Genomic DNA, 12,004 nt, shown 5'->3' on the forward strand with positions numbered 1-12,004 from the left:
GCGCGAGAGCGCGACCCCACACCCAAAATGGCCGCTAAGCAACCCTCGCCTCCCCGGGACCATCTCTCAGCGTCAACACTCAGCTGAGAGCGGCCCAGGAGGTAGAGGAAGGTAGGAAAAAGTCGTCAAAGTGCAAATACGCTATTTAAAATCAAGCGCCGATTAAAAACAAACGTCACTTGGGACGCGTTCTAAAATGCAAGTTACCCTCAGCAATTAGTTCTGTGGCAGATCAAGTAAAGGAAAGTGCTGTAGGACCTCCGGCTTCCGCCTCAGAGGGTGAAATGGGAGGAACTGGTCCTTTTATGCAAAATCTCAAACTTCGCCAACTTGAAAGAAATTGGAGACGCGGCTACTCCAAGGCAGACAGACTGCTCTTCCTGGCGGCTCGTAAAGAATACAAAAACTCGATTTCCACGGCCAAAGCAGCACACGTCTCAGAAAGAATACTCTCGGCCCTTAATAAATCTAAGGACATTTTCAAAAATCATGAATGACTTCAGTAGCGACGAAAGAATCCTACCAGCTCAGGCTCCTACTCAAGAGATGTGTAACTCTCTGAATAACTTCTTTGTTGAAAAAATTGCAGCTATCAAAAATAGTATTCCCCTCACTACACATATGGGCCCCTCTGACCTCACTCTCATCAATCCACTTTCATTTTCCCATTTCCCAGACATTTGTCTAAACACCCTCTCAGAGCTCACAACCCGCGTCAAGTCGGGCTCTCCAAATGACTGTTGCCCTCCGTCAGTCCTCAGGGACATCTTCTTAAAGTTACCCCAAAGTATCCTTCCTTTCCTTAACGAATCCCTCAGTAAGGGCATAGTACCTAGCTCCCTTAAGGATGCTATACTGGTCCCCCTATTAAAGAATCCAGGGGCAGACCCCATTAACCCTGCCAACCACCGCCCTATTTCCCTTTTACCCTACCTGGCAAATTTCCTGGAGGCCCATGTCACTAGGTGCCTCTCTAAGTTCAATGAAAACACCAAGTTCCTGGAGCCTAATCAAGCAGGCTTCAGGCCTGCACATTCGACAGAGGCCGTCAACCTGGCAGTACTAGACACACTGAGGGGAAATGCTGACAGGAGGGCCCCCCAGGCTCTGGTGCTCCTGGATTTGTCACAGGGTTTGACACGGTGGACCACAATATACTACTACACCGTGTCGGACAAGCTGGCATTCAGGGCCCTGCTCACGAATGGATCAAGTCATTCTTGTCAGGTAGATCGCAAACGGTACGCTTGGGCTTCTATACTGCCACTAAGCTACCCACAGTATGTGAAGTACCGCAGGGTTCTTCTCTTTCACCAATGCTGATTAACATGTATATTCGGCCACTTATTCACTCACTAAAAAACTGGAGCATAACGGTCTTCAACTATGCCGATGATCTGCAGGTCATCTTCCCCTTGGACTCCCCAAACGCCGCAGCAGAATTCCAATCTGCGATGCTCCATATCCAGCAGTGGATGAATCACAATCAGCTTAAACTGAACCCAGAAAAAACGGAACTTGTTTTGCCAGGAAACAGCGTGGCACATTAGGGCCCACATTTTTGGCCAAATGAATTAGGTCCTCCACCCACGCCGTCATGTTCAGTGAAGAGACTAGGGGTGGTCATCGACTCCGACCTCTCTCTCAAGGGACATGTGGGGGCAGTGATCTCCGCTAGTCTGTTCCAACTGCGAAAAATTAGGAAGATCTCCCACCTGTTATCGCACGCCGCCCTGGTGCAGGTGGTGATCTCCTTGGTGCTATCACGCCTTGACTTCTCTAATTCCCTTTACATAGGTGTACCTCAAACTCTGTCCCACTGCCTTCAAATCATCCAGAATCAGGCGGCAAGGCTAATTCACAAAACCCCCAGATGACAATCTGCTAGGCCTTCACTACAAAAACTTCACTGGTTGCCGATTGCACAAAGAGCCGCTTTCTAGACAGGCTGCCTAATCTTTAAAGCACTCTATGGCAAGAGCCCTGAATTTCTGAATAATCTTATTGTACAGCACTCCCGGGCCTCTAACCTCCGCTCAGCACACCTTCACTTAATTGCTACTCCTTCTATCAGACTGAAAAAGCTAGGTGGCCGCAGGTTCTCATACCTGGCACCTAGGTCCTGGAACTCTCTTCCCCTTCCTACAAGATCAGTAACAACCTACTAAGTTTCAGAAAGGCTTTAAAAACCAGGCTATTCACACAATCCTGTTAACTCATCCTACCGCTTCATCTTCCTACATACCTAGCGCCAGGAAACTTATGGTGGCAGTGCGCTTTACACATTCCTATCAACATAACATAACATAACATACCCACACAGGGGCTCAAATGAAGGCGGTACAAGTACAGAATGCTCTTTATAGGTACATATTAGGTCATACAGAAAGTGTACAGCAAACAAGTGGGAGGAGCTAACAGTTAATTCTGGTGGACACAACCTGACAGTAACACGTTAAGGACAGCTAGCTGTAAGCTCAACTGAGCATGTGTGAAGTAGGAGAAGCTAAATATATCTTGTTTTTAGGCAGATTTCAAGAGCAGTTAAACGGAAGGTAGGACAGAGCACATGGCGAGCACATGGCAAACAAAATGGCTGCCAGAAATACAAAATGGAATCCACACAACGGACAAGATAGTCTCTAAATACAAGATGTCTTTTGCTAATGCTTAACCTAATCGCTGCTAAATTACAACACAGCAACCTTCCAAAATCTGGAACTTAACAAATCGGCTGATGTTGCACAATTATAATAAAAAAGATGCATGTGAGGTTGGACAAATGAGAATCACAGTCATCTATGGATTTACATATAAAACATTTTATTTAAACAAAACAGTAAGTAAAAGTAGGTACAGCCATGGAGTGCCATCCCTCGACAATTTGTGAAACACAGTCTACAAGACAAAAAGTAAAAAAAGAATCTGTGTCATGCGCCCATCAAAGGAGAGAGAGAGAGAAAGAGTGAGAGACAGAGGAAGAGAGAGAGAAGGAAAAAAAGAGTGAGAGGGAGAGGAAACAGAGAGAAAGAGAGAAAGAGTGAGGGAGAGAGGAAGAGAGGAAAAGAGATAGAGAGAAAGAGTGGGAGAGTGAGTAAGAGATAGAGAAGAGAGAGACAGTGTGAGAGAGAGGAAGAGAGACAGAAAGAGTGAGAGAGAGAGAAAGAGTGTGAGAGAGAGAAAGGAAGAGATGGAGAGGGAGAGTGAGTGCCGACACTGTGGACAAAACTCTCAATGCTCCCCTTTCCGCCACCGGTGTGTCTCCAACCACATGCTGGGACATACTGCAGCCCTCAAGCTCACTCATCTGAAACATAGTATAGAATCAGCAATGGCAGCACACGCCTAAATCGCTGACCCGCCACTGTGCACCCAGGCTGCTGCAACCCATCCACTCCCATCACCCAGAGATGTCTGCCTGTCTCTGCGCACCCAGGCTGCTGCACCCCATCCACTCCCACCGCCCATAGATGTCTGCCTGCCCCTGCGCACACAGGCTGCGGCACCCCATCCACTCCCACCACCCAGACGTGTCTGCCCGCCCCTGCACACCCAGTCTGCTGCACACCATCCACTCCCACCGTCCATAGGTGACTGCCCACCGCTGCGCAAACAAGCCTCTCTGCTCACCTTCTGCCACCGGCGTGTGTCCAAGAGGGCCCACCACGTGCCGAAACAACCTTCTGAGCCGCGCCGTACACGTGGTCGAGCCAAGCTCACAATTCAAATCCAGTCTTGATTGTCAGGAAGGTGTATCGAGGCCACACATAGGCTGCACAACTGCTCAGCTCTGGTGGCACTAACTCAGTGGAAATCAAGTCATTGCCACATGGCGGGAGGCCGGTGTCAGGCAAAGTGCCTCAGCTGCAACCAACTCTGTGCACTTCAAGTCATGGGAGAGAATGGAAATTACATCGAGCACGTGCACCCGGCCCTTTTTATTAACAGGATCACATGTTCTGTGATGCCTGTGCTGCATGGGTGTGGTGTGGGTGTAAACCAGCAGTGAGGTAGTGGCTGTGACATGCTGACAACTAGACTTGTGATCAGCAGATCACTAGAGGGAAGACCTTGGACATGTAGCATTGTCGTTCCTCCCTGTAAACATAGGGGGAGTGGGCTGGGCCGGCGTATGCCAGTTCTGCGTGAGGCTGTGAATAATGACTCCAGAGCTGTGGGTGTGATTCCATGCTGGGCTGTATGAGGAATGCACTGATGCAGGTGTCTCGGTTGTAGTGTTGTTGCCTTGTGAGCCGCAAGCGCCAATGTGTCACCCTGTGACCCAATTCCCACAACATTGCCAAAATGGTAGGTAGGGGGAATCACTGACCCTACATTCATCCATACTTCACACATAAAAGCTTGTTGACATGACATATGTATGTGGATATGAATGTTTATTGCACATTCAGTGGAGTGTTGCAGCTGTACCAATACAGGGCCATGCAAAGCCAAATTTCAGTTGTTAGCACGTGGAGGGCAGACAATTAGAGCCAAGCTTGTGCTCAGGGGTTAGGCTCCGCCAACATATGTATTTATGCAATCACTCCGCCAAACCACAAGCACTCATAAATTCACTATACACTCTCCTTATAGAACTCTAATAATCCAGTCTCTACCTATGTACTTATACAATGACCAAGACAAAGTTACATAACCAAAATTTTCTGCACTGCCAGAGGTAACATGGTTGCGTGCGCTATGCACAGCACAATGTAATGTGGTAGGGCCCAGGGGCAGCATCATGCATTCATAAGGAACAAACAGACTCAGTTAGATAGATAGTGGAACTGGGTATGGGCACGTGCGTTCGGCCCCTTTTTATTACCATGGTCACATGCCCAGTGACGTCAGTGCTGGATGCTTGTGGAGTGAGTGTAAGCCAGCCTTCAGGGAATGGTTGGTGCTGGCAACAAGTACAACAGTAATTATCGAATCATACACAGAGATTCAATCATAAATGGTCTGTGGCTTGTTGTACACTAAGGTAGGGAAACCAGATGTGAAATAATACACCAAAGATTCTATCATTAAGGGTCCATGACTTGTGGTACACTGAGGTAGGGGCAGCAGATCTGAAATCATATACAAACGATTCTTTCATGAAGGGTCCATGAGTTGTGGTGCACTGAGGTAGGGGCATCAGAAGCATTTGGCGTGTGCAAAGCCAGCGATGATACCTGGTCCGGGCAGGCCACACTGAGAGCGATGTATGTTGCCTACTGGACTGTGTAATCTGCAATTGTGACTCAATCTGAATTGCGAGCCTTGCTCTAGAACGGAGGTAATAATCAGCACAGACATCGAGGAATGCTTTTTGTCACTTCCTCTTGACAAAATTCGAGGACATAGAGTACAATTTTCTTTGCAATTCATAAACCAAGACTGAATTCAAATTGTTAGCTCTGCTGACTGCAGTGTAGGTGTATGGAAACAAAGATGAAATATATTTGGAATACATTGTCGAAATATGTAGGTTTCAGGGACGTTACAGTTAGTTGCCCACTGGACTGTAAAATTAATTAATTGAGACTGAATTTGAATTGTGAGTCCTACTGACCACAGTGTAGGCCAGAGGCAGCCGTTAGCAAAGGTCCACAGCCACGTGGCACTGACTTGAGCTGCACAGATTGGGAGCAGCTGGTCTTCTCAACCGATTTTAGTCTCCTACACAATTTGCATCGGTACTAATCTTGAATCATGAGCCATACTAACCGCAGTGTAGGCCGGAGGCAGCAGTTAGGAAGGGCCCACAGCCACGTGGCGTTGACTTGAGCTGCACAGTTACTGGCACCTGAAGCCCTCAGCATGTGCGCAGCCAGCGATGATGCATGCTGCAGGCAGGCTGCACTGAGAGCAATATCTGTTGCCTACTGGACTGCATCATCTGAAATTACGACTCTATATCAACTGTCAGCCATGCTGATTGTAGTGTAGACTGGAGGCAGCGGTCAGCAAGGGCCAGAGTCATGTGGCAATGACTTGTGCTGCACAGAGTTAGTGGCTCCTGAAGCACTCAGCATGTGCACAGCCAGCGATGATGCGTGGTCCAGGTGGGCCACACTGGGAGCAATGACTCTTGTCTATTGGACTGCGTCATCTGCAATCGCGACTTGATCTGAATTGTGAGTAAGTGTGAGCGCAAAATCCGTTCCGCTCGCGGATTTTGCGGATTTTCGGTAAATCCGCAATCCGCGAACTCCCGCAAATTTAGCGAAAATCCGAAAATCCGCGAGCGGCGGATTTGGGGGACAAAAGTTCAAGCCTTCAAGCTTGAAGTTGTTGTAACTATTTTAGGATGGCGCCGGCAAGTTGCTAGCGCCATCCTAAAATAGTTACTAAGTTAGCTTGAACAGGAAGCACTAATAGATAAAATAAAGCAGGTGCTCGAGCACCTGCTTTATTTTATCTATTAGTGCTTCCTGATGAAGCTAATTTAGTAACTATTTTAGGATGGCGCTGGCAGCTTGCCGGCGCCATCCTAAAATAGTTACAGGATGATGGACACTTTGGACAGCTCACTCAAGGGACCCCTGCGCACATCGGTGTGATTGCATAGTAACACACACATGGTCGCTGGAACTAGTTGAAGCTCAAATCAGTGACGCATTAATCAGCCCAAAAACAATCGTGAGCGTCGTTGATGCTGGGCAGGTGTGCCTTCTTCCCAAATCTACCGTCGAAAATCAGCTGTGATGCTGGATAGAGGCCTTTGCATCCTTGACTCTCACTGCGCAATCCTCGTGCTGTTCCCGTGACCAGGAGCTTCTTTCTCTTGATCTGCTGCTCTGATCGGTCTCTGACCTTTTATACACACAAGAGGCATGTGAACTCGCAAGGAAGCCCCGCCCGTTTGGCCCCGCTCACACACTCGCGGTGTGCACCGTCTTCCCACCATTTACCCACTATGATGGACAGCTCACTCAAGGGACCCCTGCGCCCTTCGGGGCGATTGCATAGTAACACACACATGGTCGCTGGATCTAGTTGAAGCTCAAATTCAGTGACTCATTCATCAGCCCAAAAACAATCGTGAGCGTCTTCGAGGCTGGGCAGGTGTGCCTTCTTCCCAAATCTACCGTCGAAAATCAGCTGTGATGCTGGATAGAGGCCTTTGTATCCTTGACTTTCACGAGCGCAATCCTCGTGCTGTTCCTGTGACCAGGAGCTTCTTTCTCTTCATCTGCTGCTCTGATCGGTCTCTGACCATTTATACACACAAGAAGCACTTGAACTCGCACAGAAGAACCCCCCCCATTTAAAAAATCCGCAAAATCCGCGTATTCGCAAATTCGCGGATTCTGCGGATCCGCTAATCCGCAAATCCACAAATTCGCGGATCGTGGATCCGCGAAATCCGCCCATGCTTAATTGTGAGCCCTGCTGTCAGGAGTGTAGATCGAAGGCAGTAGTCAGCAAAGTTCCCTTTGCAATTAATAAATCAAAACTGAATTCGAACTATGAGCTATGCTGTCCAATGTGTAGACTGTCATTCAGTATTCCTTTGGACTTGCAAACTGAATTTGTCATTGTAGTAAAGCTATAACTGATACAAAACAATGTTCTTGAAGCAAGGATACTAAAAGGATATTATGTAGGTTTTCGAGATGTTATACTTATTTGCCTTCTGGACTCTGCAATTAATGAATCAAGACTCAATTTTAACTGTGAGCCCTGATGACCGCAGTGTAGGCAGCAGGCAGATGTAAGCAAGGGCCCACAGCAAGTGGTGTTGAGTTGAGCTGCACAGTTAGTGGCAGCTGAAGCAACCAGCGTGTGTGGAGCCTGCGATGATGCGTGGTCAGGGCGAGCCGCACTGGTAGCTATGTCTTTTGTCTAATGAACTCTGCCTTAATAAGGCTATGTGGCGATGACTTGTAGTGCACTGAGTTAGTGGCACCTGAAGCAACCAGCGTGTGTGCAGCCTGCCATGATGCATGGTCCCGGCGGCCCACACTGGTTGCAATATATTTTGTCTAATAAATTATGCTTTAATAAGCGTGTGCACACCCTGCAATGCTGCATGGTCTGCGAGGGCCGCAATGGTAGAAATGTCTGTTGCCTACTGGACTGCTTCATCTGAAATCGTGACTTGATCTGAATTGTGAGCCCTGCTGTCCGCTGTGTACATCGCAGGCAGTAGTCTGTACAGACATAACTCTGCGGTGCTGTGCTGCTGGGTTTGCAGGGGGTCTATGTCGAGAAGGCCGGTGGTCACGGCGACGGCCTTATGGCAGGGTGAAGGCCGCCGCTCTGGCAGACACGTTGACCTTGCCAGAAGTGAACCACACCCAGAGCCCTGAACCTATTTATTCATACTCCAGCAATGGAGTGGCGTACGTTGGACCAGCCCACTGCCTGAGGTAACATGGTTGCGTCCACTGTCCACAACATTGCAAGCACACATAGAGAGGTCTTTGCAAGCACACATAGAGAGGTCTGTGCTCTGCATTGTTATTGATGAGTGACTGGCGTCCTTTACACATACTTGGTTCCCACATCTCCCAACATTCAGCTATCGTGTGGCTGAGGGGCCATGCCATTTTCAAAAGGTGCGCTGTCCTGTTCTGCACTGCCTCGGTGGTGGTAGGGGGTTGTGGCCCAGGGGAGGTCCTGGGGGTTGAGGTAGTAGGGGGTTGTGGTCCAGGGGAGGTCCTGTGGTGGTGGCGGTGGGTTTTGTGGCTTTCTTGGGTCAAGGAGTTGCACAATCAGTAGCTCTATGACAGGTGCTGGTCTTCAGATGTGACTCTGGGCTGGACTCCCTTTCATACTGAAGGTGGTTATACTACTTTACACCAGTAAAAGGCAGATGTTAAATTCCTACTGGTTACTCAGCTTTTCACCTGGTTTTGGATCACAGATTTGACTGGTTGTTGAAAATATCGGGAAGTGTTGTTTTAGTGTTATTTGTGCATGGGAAAGCCTACTTTGCATATCGTTAGCGTTAGTTGTCGCTCTCATTTGTGGCGTTTTTTTTTGCGGAAACTATCAATGGAAAACTGGCGATATCAGCAGTTTTCACCAGGTTGAGAATGGGATGATAATTTAAAATCACAGAAAAAAACATAGGTTTAATGAACATTATAATTAGAAATTAGCATTTAAAAAACCTTTGAAATTCACTGAAAACCCATAGGTTTCAGGGACGTTTTAGTTAGTGGGACATTTCTCTCATACAAAACCATAGGAATTCCCCCGTTATAGTTAGTTCAGTTAACTATATCTCGCCCCCCCCCGCAATGCACTCCTGATGACGTCACATATTACATCATTCATGACATGGTCAGTGACATCACTGATGACGTCTCAAATGACATAACGAATGACATTACTGATGACAGTGAAAATCTGATCCACCTCCTCACACTCTAATATAACCTGTGATACATCCACTGTAAAATACAGACACACCAATACCAGTTACAACATACGCACTCACTGATTCCTAGGTCTACACACACATCCACTCAATCGCCCATACAATCTCTCATACATGTAGTCACTCATCAATACAACAATATCATAAGCACTTATACACCACTATACCTATACAGACATTCATACACCACCACTCATCCAGAGTTACTCACACACCTAGTAAGTCATGCACAGAACCAATCACACTTCTATTTACTTACCTACACAGTTATACCCACACCACATCACGTATTCATACAGAAACAAATGCATACTCACTCTCTTCTACAATCACTGATACAAGTACACACTCATCCATACAGCCACTCTCACAATCACTGACTCTTACGTATAGCCATTTATAATTCAACTTTCACATACACCTCCTTTTACATATGTAGTTACTTGGACATGTACCATTGAGACATCCATTTTCTCAACAACACACCCATACACACACTCGCCCACCCATACAGCTGTTTCCACATGCACTCTTGAACCCATACATACAATACATACAGTGAATTACCCACTCAAACATCTATGCACAGACTCACACACCTTTCACACACACACCCAGGCACCCATACAAATACTCAGGCAACCAACTGATAACCAAAATAGACGCTCATGTAGCTACTGACCAACCCATGCAGCAGCTTATACAACAACAGACAGACTGATATAGAAATTCACATAGTTTAGTCACTAACCCATGCATTCAGTAAGACACATGTAATCACTCACTTAAACAGTCAGTCACGCACCTACTAAATCCTCCATCCAGATACTTATAAACCCACTCATACACCTTGGCATATATATAATACATATTCAAACTTTAAAGTAAAACACAGTCACTGGATGATGTCATCAGTGATGCCATCAGTGAAGTCACTGACCATGTCATGAATGATGTAATAGGTGACGTCATCAGCAGTGCATTGCGGGGGCGCGAGTTATAATTAGCTGAACTAACTATAATGGGGGAATTTCTACGGTTTTGTACGAGAGAAATGTCCAACTAACTATAACGTCCTTGAAACCTATGTTTTTTTCAGTTCTTTGTCAATTTCTTCAAGAAAATGGCCTTTTACACTCCGCTTCTTCCCTGAGATTTTGGGGGTGATTCGTCAAGCGGGGGCTGAGAAAAAAGGGGGGTCGGACAATGTGTTTTCCCCATGCAATTTTCCATAGGCTACAGCCCGAACGGCTGAACACAATTACACCAAATTTGGCAAAAAGGTAGAGTTTGGTTCGCAGATTACCCTTTTTGTTAAATGGTGTAAATCCGTTCAGTAGTTCCTGAGAAAATTAAAATTATAGATATATCTATAGGCGAGTGCCGTATGCGTACGTAAAGCGTACAGTAAAGCGTACCATTACGAGCAAGAGCTGCATGCTTGTTCGCTGTCAATCGTCTGTCAACACTCCAAACCAAGAAGTGTTGGCATCCATCTTGTGCCTCGGTAGAACCGAGGCACAAGAGAGCAGTGAAAAAAACGTGTAAAACACGCAAAGGGTGCAGGGTGGAAACACCCTGACCCCCTAGGCCTGCTCAGGGGATCCAACAAGAACCCCCAAGGTAGAAATCGCGTGGTACGCATAGGTGCGCGTACCCTGTGGTTAAAAAAAAAAACACGGTTAGATTTTTTTTGTAATTAGCCCACCGGGGACCAACTCCCGGGGGCATAATAAACAAAAAGTGTGGGGGACCCCAATCCCCCTACACTGGTCTGAGGACCGCTACTTCCTGGGGCATAGTAATTAAGATAGAGGGGGCACACTGCCCTCCTGCAGCCCCGGGGACCACCACCCCCCTGGGCTTTGATATTAAAGATGGGGGGCCTCTAAGGCCCCCCGAGCCCCGGGGACCGCCATCCCCTGGGGCTTCTTTTTTTAATAAAAAAAAAAAAATCTGTGTGGGGGCTCAAGCCCCCCCACACGCCCAGCGGAACACCACCTCCCGGGGCTCTAATATGCAAAATAGGGGGGGTCCGTGATGGACCCCCCAGCCCCAGGGACCAACACCCCCTGGGGCTTTTAACAGGTGGGAGGGGGGCCGCGCAGCCCTCGTCCTGGAGCCCTCAATGGCCCTGGGGACCGCACCCCCCAGGGCCGGCTCCTGCAGTGTCCAAGGGTGCCCACCCCCGGGACACTGCTGTTTGCTATGGTAGGGCGGGAGCCTCGCAGCTCCCACCCTACCACAGCAAACTGCTTTGATTTTTGAACAAAGACCTGGGCACACATATTATTTTCAACAGTTGATACAGGAATAGTAAATATGATATTATCGACACCGGTGGTTTTCTGATAGGATTTTATGTGAAGATGTTCATGGGAAAAACAACGCCAGCCGACACATGTTTCCTCAACAGGTCAGTGCCTGTGACTCTTCAGGGCTTTGGAGGCGTGGAGGTGGTATTCAAAATCCGGTGATGATTCCAACCCGGAGTGTGGGTAACAGGGTAGTATAGAGGGAATCTTTGGGTATGAAAGATGTCAGGCGGGCGGGTACGTCCGTGACAAAAGCGGAGCCTGTGAAGCTGACCCCAGCCAGTACTCGTCTCCTCGTAAAGAATAAATC

Source organism: Lissotriton vulgaris, chromosome 3_1 (assembly GCF_964263255.1).
Source record: "Lissotriton vulgaris chromosome 3_1, aLisVul1.2, whole genome shotgun sequence".
Lineage (NCBI taxonomy): Eukaryota > Metazoa > Chordata > Amphibia > Caudata > Salamandridae > Lissotriton > Lissotriton vulgaris.